This window comes from Cnephaeus nilssonii (assembly GCF_951640355.1).
Source record: "Cnephaeus nilssonii genome assembly, chromosome: 10".
In the NCBI taxonomy this organism is placed as follows: domain Eukaryota; kingdom Metazoa; phylum Chordata; class Mammalia; order Chiroptera; family Vespertilionidae; genus Cnephaeus; species Cnephaeus nilssonii.
Window position 1 is genome coordinate 15,664,959 of NC_137081.1, and position 14,181 is coordinate 15,679,139.

The following is a 14,181-nucleotide window of genomic DNA, read 5'->3' on the forward strand; positions in this document are numbered from 1 at the left end:
GTGTCTTGAAGGTGGCCCCAGAGTATTAAGTGGTCTAAGGGCCTGCATATATATTTCACTTTGTGCCTAACAGAGTCTCGCACAGGAGGCTGGATTGGACAGCTCGCTAGTCAAGGGGGATGGCATTCCTACTCAGTCTATAAATGGAGTCTAAAGGGTCAGGGCTTCATCATATTTTTTTAAACTCCTCTTGCTTTTTTTTTTTTTTCTCCCCACCTCCATCTATAAAAGAGAAAGACGTATGCCAAAGCCCGTTTCAGATCCTTTGGTGATAGTAAAGTTGATTGACTGATACTATTTTCTTCGTGGAATTATGATTCTGCTGAAGTTGTAAATCTTTTTTTTTTTTCACGCCATGCCGAAGAAGGTACTGAGGGATTCTATTTCAACTTGGAATTTTGGCAGGGAGTGTCACCAACTTTCACCCAGCTCCTATGCTCGTGCTCCTCCCCCCTTGCCATAACTCACAAGAATATGTTGGTCAGCAAAGAGGCTGTGATGTTTAAAAATAAAAGCAGACGTATAAGGAAAGCCCATCAAGTCTTAAACTGGTTTCCTTTCTAGGGAGCACAACCTCTCTCTCTCTTTCTTCTCCCCCCCCCCGCCACCTCCCTTTCTCTCTTTTAAACTAGATGCTAAAGAAAAATAATTTAAAAATACTTTTTATAACTTAGTTTTATTTCTATGATTTAATGAAAAATATCAAATGGAATGGAAATGACAGCAAGATTTACCTTCTTGCCAAATAACTTCTTTTTAACAGTAACTTTCAAAGTAGACACCCATTTTATTTCCTAAATGGCATAAAGTCTGATTATTTATTTATCACCTACATTTTTTATCCATACTAAGGAGATAAGATAAATTTTTAAAGTAACCTAAGTGGCCAGAGAAATAAAGAGAGAAAAGGACTTTAATTATCAATATGGTGTAAGTTTGTTTGGGTGAGTGACAGGTTTCTTTTCTGTCCTTGGTGTCCTCAGTTTGCAAGGCTAGACTCTCATATTAAGAAGCATAAGAATGCCCAGCAGTGGCTCTGTTGGTCGAATGTCGTCCTGTGCACCACCGAAAGGTTGCCGGTTCAATTCCTGGTCAGAGCACATGCCTGGGTTTCAGGCTGTATCCCCAGTAGGGGTCATGTAGGAGGTAGCTGATCAATGATTTTCTCTCATCATTAATGTTTCTATTTCTCCCTCTCCCTTCCTCTCTCTGAAATCAATCAAAACATGTCTTTTAAAAAAAGCACACTGGTAAGAATAACCAATATACTATCCTTACTTCTGTTCTTTCAGGTTAATTAATGAGTAGGTATTAATTAATAAACAGTAGCTAATTTGAGATTTAAAAAGAGCCATATTTATTCATTATATATATGAGCATATATACACACATATATACACTTATGTATATAAATATATATGCATAAGTATATATATATATAAGTATACACATATACTAATTGTTGAATATAGTTGTGTTTAATGATATAGATTCATTAGCCATTTTCTTTTGGTCTGATATAAAACCATTCTCCAACTTGGAGAAGGTCATTATTCCTTTCGGTAGTACCATTGAGAGATTCAGACTGTCCTATTAGCAATAATTCACTTAGGTCACCACTGACCCCTAGCCTCCTTATCTCATATGGTGGCCTGATCTGCTGTATTATTTTATCCGTATATGTGCAGGAGATGCTTTTTGATGAGCTTCCTCCCCCATGCTGCCTCATACCCAGGACCTAAACTAGTTGTGACCTAAATTAGCTGTGGATACTCATTTCTTACATATAAGACAGTCATGAGAATCTGAGCATATTTTATCTAAGTATAGTCTTTGTCTCCAATTTAAATAATTAGAGAATTTAAAAATAATGCCATGTTTTATCATATATATGCTATTTTTGTAAATAGCAGGAATTTGTCCACCAGTTTGCTTTCCTTTGGATTATCAAAGGGTAGATGGGGTTTTTCTGCAATTATTGCATGGTGGCTATGCTCTTACTCTAGCTCGCAGCCTGTATTAATACTTTGTTCCATGTGCAGAAATCTCTTAAGACCCACGACAGGTTTACAGATAAAAGAGTTTCGTGTTCCAAGGCAAAAATTCTAAATAGGAACACATTTATTTTTCATATTTAGGGGGAAAATGGCTTGATCTTACTATAGTTCTAAATCCTTTAATGTTACCAAATATATATCACGATTTATGACTTCACAGAAGAAAATGTGCTGGTGTAGAATTTTCTACTTGAAAAGTAGAATCACAAAGGTAGAATGCCATTCATATCATATGAAGGGTACATGCCACCAGCAAATTATTGTTGATATTAACCTTGACCATGTGGCTGAGGTAGTGCTTGTCAGACTCCTCTCCTAAACCCATAACCTAGTCCAAACATGCAAAAACAAACAAAAAACACAGATCAAAGCCAAATTGAGGGACATTCCACAAAATTCTGACAAGCAGTTAAAAATTGTCATGGTGCCCTTGTTGGTGTGGCTCAGTTAGTTGGAGTGTTGTCCTGTATACCGATAGGTAGTGGGTTCAATTCCTAGTCAGGACACATAACCAGCTTATAGGTTTGATCCCTGGTTGGAATGTGTTTGGGAGGTAGCTGATTGATGTCTCTCTCTCTCTCTCTCTCTCTCTCTCTCTCTCTCTCTCTCTCCTTTAATCTCTCTAAAATAAAATAAAAAATTTAAGAAGTCTGAGAAATGGTCACAGCCTAGAGGAGCCTGAGGAAACATGAAGAATAAATGTAATGTGCCGTTCTGGGTGGAATTCTGGAATAAAAAATGGACATTAGGTAAAAAAGTAAGGAAATCTGAATAAAGCATGGCCTTTAGCTAATAATAATGTATCAACATTGGTTCATTAGTTGTGACAAATGTACCATACTAAAGTAAGATGCAAACTATAGAGGAAACTGGAAACTTTCTTCTCAACTTTTCTGCAAACCTAAAATTTCCTAAATGAAAAAAAATATATAAAAAACCCCCAAGAATTAAAAAGAAGTAAAAATCACCCTGAAACTTCAAAGAAATGAGGTATGAGATCGCATTCCTACTTTTGTGTGTTGATCAGCTATATTACAGAAAGAGCTTCTCAAAATCTTCACAATTTACAGCGCTGAGACCATGTGGCCTTTTAAAAACTGATTTGTCCTGTTGGACAGAATGAGTGTGTCACTTAGCTATGCATTATTAAAATTATGTGTGTAGAAAGAAGAAATTAGTAGCTTTCTGAAACTATGATCTTGAGTAATTTTATGTGATAATCAAAATGAAATTTCTCTCTTGACCCCTCCTTTTTAAAGGACTGTGTGACAAGAGTGACTTCTAAGGAGAAGGACAGGACGGGCGACAGCTGAGGAATCATGTTCTTAGTGACAGCTGACACACTCCGTGTCCAGATCTTCCAAGTGTTCTTCATGCTTAACTGTACCATTTGCTGTAGAAGCTTTTTTTAAATGCTTACCAAAGTGCAGGAGAATGGCCGAGAAGGGACAAGTTCATTACTAAAGATGGCTCTTTATATTCTACCTTCTAATTTCATTGTGGGTTTTCCACCCAAGAGCTGACACACATTAACCTGTATCTTACATGATAGAGGTTTTAGGTTCTTTTTGGCTAAGATAAAATACTTGTTTCCTTCTTGGGAGGTGGGGCCCAGGAAATGAGATTAACCAGTATTTCCCCTTCATTTCACTGGTCCTTATCACAGCTTAACATGCTTAACCCCACAGACTAGGCAACCACAGGGATTTACGTATTCCACACATACTGACCACCTATTATATGCTGGGCTATGTTATAATAGGCACTGGGGTTACTAGGTGTATAAGATGGATTTGATTTCTGGTCTCTTGAAGTTCTGTTGGAAACTGGGGGCTGTGAAAGATAGGAATCAATCAAATGAAATGATTTCAAGTTGTCATAAGCAATACAAAGAAAACAAACCAAGTGCCATGAAAATAATTACTTGAGGTGAGGTAGACACCCACTTTCAGCTGCCATTTCAGCTTAGAAGAAGACCCTTTCCTGGTAGTTGGCAGGTTTCACATAATTACATGCTCTAACAGCTGCTTCCTTAGATTTTAGCCTGAAGTTGACATGCCCACCATGCCCAATAATTTGCTTACCAAAGCTCTTCTATCACCTGCAATTTATTTCCTTGTCTGAGCTTTGTCTGTAAATTACAATCCACATTTGGTGGATGAGGACTATATGGAAATCACATCTTTTTATTGACTTTTCCACTTAACAAATTGAATGAAAAGTATAGTTCCTGGTTCTGAATCTGTCAAGCCTAATACATAGCATTTATTAAACCACACACTATTCCAATCACAATTTGCCCCAGCAAGAATCAGACTGTATTTGTGATTTACTCAGGTAATGATTATGTAGCTCATAAAGCTCAACCTCAAATCTAAAGCAAGTGGTGAATGGTTGAATTATTCTTCGATCAGAATGTTACTAGAGAAATCTGGTTTACTTCTCACTGACCTGACTCTGTGATCATTGACAAATTATTTTAGCTTCAGAGAGCCTTAAATATAAAATGAGAGGAATGTATGAGGTAAAAGCAAACATTTCTTTGTGCTGCAAAGTTCTGTGATTTTTGCTTTTTGAATAGTATTGTTATTATTAATGGCCATCCATTGAGGGTTAACGTGCATGATCTTCATTAATCCTTACAACTCTGAGGTAAATGTATAATTTTCAGATAAAAAGACTCAGAAAGGTAAAATATTGCTCTAGTTATAGCTTAAGTGTCAAAAAACAGAAACAGAACCTGGTTTTGATACAATCTAAAGCCTAAGCTCTTAACCAATTCTTCCTATTGGCTTAAGGAAGAATAATTAACATGTGAAAAACTATGTGGGTTGCACCTTAGCCCTTCAGTTACGACAGAATTAAATCTTGGTTTGTAAAAAATGACCCACTTTAAGGTTACCTTTCAGAAGAAGAGGGGCATTAAGGTGGAATAGAACTAGCTTCTAGGACGCTAGCAGAGATGCTGATGTCAGGGACACCTTGGGAGTACTGGGAGCCACAGAGTGGAAGAGAGCACATAATAGTGATAGAACTATACTCATGGCGTTTATTATCCAGAAGGGTGATATATATAATTCATTAATGGGATCATTTTCTATGGAACTCCTAAGGACCGCCAACAGGCTGGATTTAATATGGTACCTACTGCTTCCCTACTCTGCATTCAGGGCTCTGTTCCCTTTGTAACTGATGCTGTAGCCACACTGACCTTCCCTGTCAGGGCTTGCAACTGCTGTATGCTTTGCCTGTACTACTTTTCCACACATCTTTTGATGGCAGCCTCCTGAGATAATTTTTTTTTTACCCTGAGATCATTTTGATTTCAGTCCTAATGTTACCTCTTCAGAAAGACCTTCTCCAATCATGCTATCTTAAGCAGCTCCTATTCTGGTGATTCTTTTTAAAAACATATATTTTATTCATTTTTTACAGAGAGGAAGGGAGAGAGGTAGAGAGTTAGAAACATCGATGAGAGAGAAGCATTGATCAGCTGCCTCCTGTACGCCCCCTACTGGGGATGTGCCCGCAACCAAGGTACATGCCCTTGCCCAGACTCGAACCTGGGACCCTTGAGTCCGCAGGCCGACCCTCTATCCACTGAGCCAAACCGGTTAGGGCCTGGTGATTCTTTAGAATGACATTTGGTTTTATTTTCTTTGTAGCCTTTATAAGTTTTACATTTTTAATATGTTTTCAAATATATATAGGAAGTGAGCTCTATGAGATTGTGGACTCATCTATCTGGCTCTAGCTCCCAGATCATAGTAATCCCAAAACAAATATTTATTTATTGAATGGATGAATAAATAAATGAAAGAATGTTATAGGCTTTGGTGATGGCCAGATATGAATAAATTACCTGACAGTTTGGAGTGCCAAAATTTGAGAGCTAGGAAGAACTTGAGTAGCTAGAGGAGAAGAATGGCAATGAGTAGAGAATGAGCTATTGGAACTGTGGACAAAAAAAGTGGTTCTATGGGAAGTAACCTTACAGGGTGATGTGATCATAAATTCCTAACTGGGCAGGTCATGGTTGGTAGTTAAGCCTCAGGCATATAACTTCTTTAATAAAAGGTTTATCTTTGTCTTAAGCAAGCCCCATCGATTGTTCGGTGCATATTCATCTACACACCCTTGAAATAAGCAGCAACCACTCTCCAGAGAGCACACAGTCTTGTTAACTATCCTGTAATGCAGTCCCCGCTTGCTTTCTCCCACCTCCATGTGATCGTCCTTATTTTCCATCCTTAATTTCAAATACATAAAAAACTACAAAACTGTTATTCTCCAGAACATTTGAGATCTTGCTCCCCAGCATAAGTCGTCAATTTGGTTCAAATAAACCCCTATAAAAATTCACTCCAGGTTTGGATGTTTTTTATGTGGGTAGAATCCATTCTGAAAAGACAAAAGCTTGGGCATTATATTTAGTTGAAGTGAGGGAAAATGGTGGCTTAAAAACAATTTTAATTATGTAAAGTTTAACTATTAAGAGAATAGTCATTAGTTCTCAGTGTGAGGCTAACAGGGATGAGTGAGAAGATTTTCAGTTAAGAATAAATAACTCACCAACTGGGGATTATGAGATACTCCAAGTGTGCTGACATGTTGTAAACCATTTTCTCTTGAGAATAGTTGGGTGTTCCCAGAAGTGGAATCACTGGGTCATAAGGGAGCTTCATTTTGAATTTTTTGAGGAAACTCCATACTGCTTTCCACAGTGGTTGCACCAATCCTGCATTCCCACCAGCACTGCACAAGGGTTCCCTTTTCTCTACATCCTTGCCAACATTTGTTGTTTGTTGACTTATTGATGATAGCCATTCTGACAGATGTGAGGTGATATCTCATTGTGGTTTTAATTTGCATTTCTCTGATGATTAGTGACTTTGAGCATCTTCTCATATGTCTATTGGCCATCTGTGTGTCCCCTTTGGAGAAGTGTCTTGTGCCCTTTTTTTAATTAGATTGTTTTTTTGGTGTTGAGTTTTATAAGTTCTTTATAAATTTTGGACATTAACTCATTATTAGATGTAACATTGGCAAATGTCCTCCCATTCAGTGGGTTGTCTTTTCATCCTGTTGATGGTTTCCTTTGCTGTGCAAAAACTCTTTAGTGTGTTATAGTCCCATTTGTTTATTTTTCTTTTGTTTCTCTTGCCCGAGGATATATCAGGAAAAAAGTATTGCTATGAGAAATGTCCCAGGTTTTACTGCCTATGTTTTTTTTTTCTAGGATTTTTATGGTTTTGAGTCTAACATTTAAGCCTTTAATCCATTTTTAGTTTATTCATGTGTGTGGTGTAAGAAGGTGGTTTAGTTTTCTTTCTTTCTTTCTTTCTTTCTTTCTTTCTTTCTTTCTTTCTTTCTTTCTTTCTTTCTTTCTTTCTTTTTTCTTTTTCTTTTTGCAAATCTGTCCAATTTTCTCAACACCATTTATTGAATAGATTATCTTCAGTCCATTGTATGTTTTTGCCTCCTTTATCAAATATTAATTGGCTATAAAGGTGTGGATTTATTTTTGGGCTCTCTATTCTGTTCCATTGATCTATTTGTCTGTTTTTATGCCAGTACCATGTTGTTTTGATTACTATGGCCTTGTAGTATACTTTGATGTTTATCCCAAGAAATTTGAAACACTAACTTGAAAGAATATATGTACCCTTAGTTCAGTGGTCGGCAAACTGCGGCTCACGAGCCACATGAGTTTTTAGCAAACTGCAGCTCTTTGGCCCCTTGAGTTTTTAGCAAAGGCCAGCTTAAGAGTACCATAATTAAGTTAATAACAATGTACTTACCTATATAGTTTAATTTAAAAACATTTGGCTCTCAAAAGAAATTTCAATCGTTGTACTATTGATATTTGGCTCTGTTGACTAATGAGTTTGCGGACCACTGCCCTAGTTCATTGCTATTTACAATAGCCAAGATTTGGAAGCAGTCCAAGTGTCCACCAGAAGATGAGTGGATAAAAGAATGGGTAAGAGAGTGTATTTACACAATGGAATACTACTCTGCCATAAAAAGGAAGAAAATTTTACCCTTTGGGACAGCATGGGTAGACCTGGAGAACATTATGCTAAGTGAAATAAGCTAGTCAGAGAAAGACAAGTACCATATGATTTCACTCATGTGTGGAATTTAATGAACAAATTGAACTACCAAGCAAAATAGAGACAGACTCATAGATAGAGAGCAGGCAGACAGCTCAAAGGGATGGGAAGGATGTTGGGGTGTGGTAAAAGAATTAAGCAAAACAGAAGAGAGAGAGAGAGAGAGAGAGAGAGAGAGAGAGAGAGAGAGAGAGAGAGGAAAAACTCATGGACAACAGTGAGGTGATTGCAGGGTCTCATGGACAACAGTGAGGTGATTGCACGGTGAGGGGATGGAGGTGGGAGAAGGCATAGAGGGGATAAATGGTGATTAATTTATTTTAAAATAAATTAATTAAAAAAAGAATAAAGTGCAAACTTACTAAGAGACTAAGAGTAGGTAATAAAGTTTCTCTTTCTTTCTTTCTTTCTTTCTTTCTTTCTTTCTTTCTTTCTTTCTTTCTTTCTTTCTTCTTTTTTGGTTATTTGCACTCCTTTCATCACTAAATTTTTAACTAGCGTTATTTCTTCAGCACTCAATAAATCTCCTCTGTGTGTAAGTAGGAGACTGGTATTATTTTTCTCCTCTGGTCTTAGTTAGTTACCTTGTTAGAGGTCACACAACATCCCAGGCAAGCAGGGCCAGTGCTCAGGAGTCTCGTCTTCCCAGGGAAATGGCGAGCAGGTGGAAAAGGAGTCAGTGTGATTCTTGACTTCCCTTGGCGGTGGGAGGTGTAAGGTTTCTCAAAGAGGGGCATTTATAGTGATTAAAATTGCTCAGGGCTTGCTTCATAGTGTCATTCTGGTCCAGTAGTATGTGATTCTGGCAAGAGGGGAGTCTGAGAGGGACAGAAAATCCCAGACAGTGGCACAGAAGGACATGGGGTGTAGATGCTACCTCAGTTCATCTAATAACGTGGATCAATCTCACATAGTGTTGAGCTAAAGAGCTCAGATATAATTCCACTTTTATGAAGTTCAATATCAAGCGAAACTAATGATGGCGTGAGAGGACATGATGGTGGCTAAAGGAGGGTGGGCTAGTGATGGTGGTTACACAAATATGTTCACTTTGGGATAGTTCGCAAGCTGTACACTTAAGATTTTTGCACTTTACTGAATGCAAGTCACACTTTAATAAAAACTTCAATAAGGAAATGACACACTACTTCCCTCCAAAGTAAAATGAATGACATTGGATGGAATCAAAGGGACTTATTGTAAGGGACTCAGAGAGCAGGGGGGTGGCTGTCTTCGTTTTGGAGACGGGCAGCAACTGTGGAGATAAGAATAGCCGAGGGCTGACAGTGCATCTGCTGCTTCTTGTCCTGGTCAAGGTTTTCTAATTCGGGCCCAGGAGAGTATCCATGTCTCCGGAGGCCACACTGTGGCATGTTAAACATTCCCTAAGGAGCGGCGGCCTCTGTGCAGCTGGAGGAGTTTTAGAGGAGGGGACAGCACCAAGGGCATGCTTGTCTTCTTGTAAACTGGCACCAGGATCTAAAGAACGCAAGACACCTGTTTTTCTCTAATTACAGATTTTTTACATTGAATTTATTGGGGGTGACATTGGTTAATAAAATGATATAGGTTTCAGGCATACAATTGTATAATCTTACCTTATAATAGACAAATATGCAAATTGACCGCACCTTCGCTACGCCCAAGCCACGCCCACCAACCACGCCCACCAGGAAACCGTTGCAGGGACGTTGGGGTGTGGCGGAGCCCAAGGCCAGGAAAGCCTCCGGGCGGAGGCTTTCCCGGCCTTGGGCACCAGCAGGGACCCTGCACGGATCGAAGGCAACGACCAGGGGGTCGGCTCCTACGATCCGTAGCAGGGACGCTGGGTGTGGCCGAGCCCAAGGCCGGGAAAGCCGCCCGAGGCTTTCCCGGCCTTGGGCACCAGCGGGGAGCCTGCACCGATCGCAGGAAACCACTGGGGGTCGGCTCCTGCGATTGGTAGCAGGGACGCTGGGTGCGACTGAGCCCAAGGCCAGGAAAGCCTGGGGCGGAGGCTTTCCGGGCCTTGGGCACCAGTGGGCAGCCTGCACCGATCGCAGGAAAGCACTGGGGGTTGGCTCCTGCGATCCTTAGCAGGGATGTTGGGTGTGGCCGAGCCCAAGGCCACTGCCCGGGGCCAAGCCCCGACCCTGAAAAAGGCAGAAGGCGGTGGCCACAGCCAAGGCCGGTGCAGGCAGCCAGGTGAATGAAGGTCTATTGCACGAATCTTCGTGCAAATGGGCTACTAGTGTCATTATAAATGTCATTGTGAGATTTCTAGTTTTTTACTTGCCTAATTCATTCTTTGAGATCAAGTAATTGTGAGCTTTTCTCGCATGGAGGAAGTTGGGACCATAAAAGCTGGGGAAAAGGCCGAATGGGATGCCAAGGCTCCTTTCTCGGCTGGTAATGAAGTATTTGTAGTCAAGACCAAGCGTGAGTATTGATTCTCATCAAGTGGGGTTCTTTACAGAGTGAAAACGTTGTCTGCCCTGGAGTGAGCCCCGTGGGACGGTTCGCGCCGCACTTTTTCAAATGAACAGATTAAGCCCCTCATCAAATGTTTCTTCTGACACATCCGCACTGTATGCATTCCAGTCCCCTCGGTGCCCCTTTGGCAGTTAGGACTCTTGTAGCTCCAGCCGCACAGCCCATGTACCAGCTGGCAGGTGATTTTTCCCCTTCCCTGGACTGTGAAAAGGAAGAATGAGATTGCTGTTTGTCGAAATAGATGGTATATCTCAGAAGCCCCATTTCAATAATCTTCTGGAGGCAAGAATGAATGTGGGATTGGAAAGGGCATCAGGACATGGCTAAGCAAATAGCACGAGGTCCCTCAGCACCTGGCCAGCCAGCCGTGCTACAGTGTGACTTCGAGGCTTTCCATTTCACAGTCTCTGTCTTCAGCAAACAGACTCTGAAAGGTCTTGCACAGAGGCAGAATTTTAAGTCTGAACACTCAGGAAAGTTGGTCTTCGAAATCCAAAGCTGTCACATAGTCCCCTGAGAAGGGCCAGAAACTTTCTAACTAAACCTTTTTATGTCTCCAGTAGTTGTTAAATCCAATGTGCCTTGAGTTTTCCCTCCGATTTAGTCTTCTGAGATGTATACATGTCCGTGTACATTTCTCCAACTTCAGGACTGGACTCCGCCATCACAGGTGTATAGCAAACGTCCATGGTGCTGGGCCTTGATATTGCAAGTCAACAAATCCAAGATATCCTGGCAAAGGGAGACATGGGTTGGAGCTTGGAGAAGTGAGGAGCCAGTAGGTTCTGAGTGCTCAATTTGATGTGTGGTTTGATCCCATTTGTTTCCTCAAATTATATTTCTTTAGGTGTGAAGTAGAGGGCTATCTAGAGCAGGCCTTATGCCTGGCTGGTGTGGTTCTGTGGTTGGCAGTTGGGGGAGCGGGGGACCAGGCCTGCAGGGGAGGGCAGTTGTGGGTGATCAGGGAGGACCAGGGGGGACCAGGCCTGCTTAGGGAGGGCAGTTAGGGGTGACCGGGCCGGCAGAGGAGGACAGTTGTGGGGGGACCCAGGCCTGCAAGGGAGGGCAGTTGAGGGGGACCAGGCCTGCAGGGGAGGGCATTTAGGGATGACCAGGCCAGCATGGGAGGGCAGTTAGGGGCAATCGGGCCGGCCGGGGAGCAGTTAGTCATCAATCGGGCTGACAGTGGAGTGGTTAGGGGGTGATCAGGCTGGCAGGCAGAAGCGGTTAGGAGCAATCAGGCAGAGGCAGGCAAGTGGTTGGGAGCCAGCAGTCCTGGATTGTGAGAGGAATGTCCGATCACCCGTTCAGGCCCGATCCTGGTGGGATCGGGCCTGAACGGGTGGTCGGACATCCCTCAAAGGGTCCCAGATTGGAGAGGGTGCAGGCTGGTCTGAGGGACACCACCCCACCCCAGTGCATGAATTTCATGCACCGGGCCTCTAGTGAGATTATAATCAAGATGTTGGCCGCAGTCATCTGTAGAGTTGACTGGGGCTGGAGGATCCAGTTCCAGGGTGGTCCAGTCACATGGCCACGTTGTAGGGACTGGATATTGACAAGAGGGCTCAGTTCCTTGCCTTATGGGTCTCCCCGAATGACTGCTTGAGTGTCCACAATATGACAGCTAGCTTCTCCAAGAGCCAGTGAACCAAGAGAGCAAACTGAAGCTGCAATGTCTACTATGACCTAGCTTCAGGAGTCACACCCCTTTATTCTCAATGTGCTGTTTGTTACTCTTCAGCCCTATTCAATGTGAGAGGGGACACAGGATGTCCATATCAGAAGGGAAGAGTCATTAGAGGTCATGTTGCAGGCTTGCTTCCATGGATCCCTACATGGTTGTGTCCTTTGATTTCTGGGGTTTTTCATCCCTGTTTCTCTTCCTCATTCAGCCAATAGCAATATCAACCCTCTAATAATGAGATATCTCAGGACACAGAGACCTATAGTAGAGATCTGCATGCAAAACCGTATGTGCTTATTAGTATCAATTTTCACATGCACAGAGATATCTTCAGGCCAATCGTTGTGCCTGCTTAAGTAACAAACACCTAGAAGGTTCTCAACAAATAGAATTTTTTTGAACAAGAGAATGAAAAAAATAAACAAAGGGATTGACTTTTCTCCCTCATGCACCTGAGGGCTGGTTTTGTGCTGTGATTTACATACACAATTGCCAGACATCAGAAATACACATCAATTTTAATCAAAAAGAATTAAATGGGCCATTAACTTTTAATTTTCATAGTCTGGGTAGATGCCTATCAGACTTGAATCCCATTCAACACAAACCAGACAATTCTTTCACTTTCACTCATGGGCAGTTTTATCCCTTTCTTCTTTGGTTTTTCTTAAAAAGTATTTACATTTGGTGAGTTTGATTCAACCATTAAATTTAATGCCTAACACCCAGCATGGGTATTTTTAATTCTATACCTACTTGCCTTAGTCATAATCCATCTCTAAAACTATTCTATAAATGTTATCCCTCTGGCCTCAACTACTATCATTACATTTATATCCTACTTACTTGTAAATGCTTTTGGAATTTTAAAAGTATCCACACTCCAATAACCTACCCAACTTATCTTTCCTTAAAAGGTTCAGAAACTGTATGATCCAACTGTAGCAGTGAAGCATCGAGTGACATTTTATACCATAAGAATGCCATTCATTATGATTCTCATTAAGTGATTTGGTGGCTAGACTTTGCTAAAGAGATTTTTTAGAGCACGGCCAGAAAATCAATATTAGGAGCCCCCATCCAGTGCTTGTGGGAGAATATAGTTATGGGTTAATTACGTTGTAGATCAATTAACAGTATCTAGTGCAGTTGAAATTGTATATATCCTATGGCCCAGTAATAACAGTGCTCGGTGTAGATATGCTCAACCACTGGGGCCTGAAACTGTACCCTGCAGCATTGTTATATAAAAAAATTGGAAAGCATAAACGGTAAAAACAAAAGCGGATGACAGCACAAGGCATTAAAAATATAAAATATTGATATAATTCATGCAATGAAACATTCCATCAAAGCAAAAATGAATAAAATAGCACACATATCAACATAGGTGAGCCTCACAAGCATTACATTGAAGGACAAAAAGCAAGTTGTTCAAGCATCCATAGTGCATGAGTCCATTTGTATTGCTTAAAACATGCAAACCAATATTATATGTTATTTATGGCCTAAACAGAATGAAAATACAATATCAATAAAAATGACAAACCTCAAATTTAATATAGGAATTTTCTTTGTAAGAGGGAGGGTGAGTCAATGGGACCTGGGGTTGGTAGATAGAGGGATTTAATTGTAGTTTTAATGTTTTATTCCTTGTGCCTGATGGTAGGTTTTTACTTTGTTATATATACTTTGCAGGGTATTGCATAATTTAAAAAAATCCAAAGTGTGTACATCTTCTGAGAACTATAAGTTGGTGGCTTGATGATGAGAATTGGAATAGGGTTATAACAAAGCCTAATATATGTGCAAACAACATTTATGCAATAATTCTCACTGGAGTGTCCAC